The sequence below is a fragment of the Pinus tabuliformis genome, chromosome 8 (assembly GCF_031772625.1).
Source record: "Pinus tabuliformis cultivar Carrire ecotype Pingquan chromosome 8, CPIR1, whole genome shotgun sequence".
Lineage (NCBI taxonomy): Eukaryota > Viridiplantae > Streptophyta > Pinopsida > Pinales > Pinaceae > Pinus > Pinus tabuliformis.
This window is the reverse complement of record NC_142294.1, coordinates 1150685215-1150687719: the sequence shown is the minus strand read 5'-3', so window position 1 is coordinate 1150687719 and position 2505 is coordinate 1150685215.

Here is a 2505-nt window from a genome sequence, read left to right as displayed (position 1 = left end):
GCAGCTTGGCAAACTTGAACCTAGAGCAGATGAAGGCATTCTTCTTGGTTACTCTCCACATAGCAAAGCGTACAAATGCTACAATAAAATACTTGGCAGAATTGTTGACAGCATTGACGTAGTGGTTGATGAGAAGGGATACATTCCCAAGCAAGTACATCATGAAGACATCGAACAAGATGAAGGCTACCCTCAAAGACAGAATGATGAATAAGAAGAACCTCAAGAAGAACCAGAGGAGCAGACAAGAATAGAAGAAAAGACTCCATCCAGATATGTTCAGAAGAATCATCCAGAATCTCAGATTATGGGGCAGAAAGAAGCAGGTGTACAAACAAGAAGAACGGTTGCAGAAGCTTCAAGCTATTTGGCATTACTCTCCTCTATTGAACCACAAAGTGTGAAAGAGGCATGCAAAGATGAATGTTGGGTGAAAGCAATGGATGAAGAACTTGAGAAAATCGAAAAGAACAACACTTGGGAGCTGGTTCCTAGACCAAAGGATAAGAATGTTATCAGAACAAAATGGGTCTTCAAAAACAAATTGAATGAAAATGGAGAAGTAATTAGAAACAAAGCCAGACTTTTTTGTAAAGGGTATGCGCAGCAAGAAGGAATAGACTTTGAAGAAACCTTTGCTCCGGTTGCAAGACTTGAGGCCATCCGAATGTTCCTTGCTCTCTCAAGTTTTCAAAACTTCAAAGTATTTCAAATGGACGTGAAATCAGTCTTTCTGAATGGAGACCTGGAAGAAGAAGTATACATTGAACAGCCAGATGGGTTCATTCTTGGAAATGATCCAAATCTTGTATGCAGATTGAAAAAGGCTCTCTATGGTCTCAAACAAGCTCCAAGGGCTTGGTACTACCGTTTGGACAAATATCTTCATCAACAAGGTTTTTCAAAAGGATCAGTAGATAGCAATCTTTATATAAAAGTTGAAAATGACAAATTGCTAATACTGGTTGTCTATGTAGATGACATTATTTTTGGGAGCAATGAAGAAGCTATGAGTCAAAGCTTTGCCTCGGTAATGCAGAAAGAATTTGAAATGTCTTTGCTAGGAGAACTGACATATTTCCTTGGTTTGCAAATCCAACAAAAAGAAGGAGGAATCTTTTTATCTCAAACCAAGTATCTCAAACAGATTTTGAAGAAATATGGTATGGAAGATGCAAAACCAGTATGTACACCCATGGTCACAAGATGTGGCCTCAGTGCAAATGATGAATCTGCAGCAGTACATCAACCAACCTACAGATCTATGATTGGAAGCTTACTTTATTTGACAGGTACCCGACCAGACATCATGCATGCAGTTGGAATAGTTGGAAGATTTCAGGCAAATCCGAAGGAGACTCATATTCAGGCAGTGAAGAGAATTTTCAAATATCTTCAAGGGACTCAAAATTATGGCTTATGGTATCCTAGAGATACAGATATTACACTTCATGCTTATACAGATGCAGATTGGGCCGGAAGCATGGATGACAGGAAAACCACAAGTGGTGGTGCGTTCTTTATGGGTTCCAGACTGGTATCTTGGTTCAGCAAGAAACAGAGTTCGATTGCCTTGTCTACAGCTGAAGCGGAATATGTTGTTGCTGCATCTTGTTGCACTCAACTCCTTTGGATGATGCAAACTTTGCAGGATTTTCAAATCACTTGTACTCCACCTATCCCCATCTTATGTGATAACACAAGTGCAATCAGCATCTGAAAGAATCCGGTTATGCTTTCAAAAACCAAGCACATAGCAATCAAGTACCATTTTCTCCGGGAACAAGTTCTTGAACAGAAGGTCAAGTTGGAGTATGTTCCTTCTAAGGAACAAGTTGCTGATATTCTCACCAAACCATTGCCCAGGGACACTTTTGAATACCTCAGGCAAAAGCTGGGAGTTGTTGATGCATCATTTATTTGTTGAACTTTTCTGATTGATGGTACAGGTTCAGGGGAGCATATAATGCATTGTTGGCATTATGGAGGATGGTCAGAAGGAGATCTTGGAAATAGCTGCAATATGTCTCTATCTCTTTCATAGTCGATTATGGTTCTTTGTTGCAGATCTGGTTCATTTTTCAGGGGGAGCATGATCTAAGGGGGAGCATACCCCTTTGCCCTTGATGTCAAAGGGGGAGAATGAAGCTGAAGTTTGTGAGGTTGCCATCAAGTCCAAAGGGTGAGATTGTTGGCATTATGTTTCTGGTATGGCTATATGTTACAGATGTTGTACTTGATGGCAACTCCCGTGGCAAGGCTCTCAATTTGTTGAAAATTAAGAAGTACGCAGGAAAGCAATTCAAAAGGTGCGTACACACAGGTACACCATGCAGGGACCGCGTCCAGATACGTAGGTCAGCCGTTAAGGAGGTGCGTACCGCCAGTGCACACATTTCAAGGCAGAGAAAAGCAAGTGGGGGTTTCTTTATGTTATACTCTTGGTATCTAGGACGGTATTATGTTATTATGGTGTCTGGCTCGTGGTATTGTTCATGATTTGAG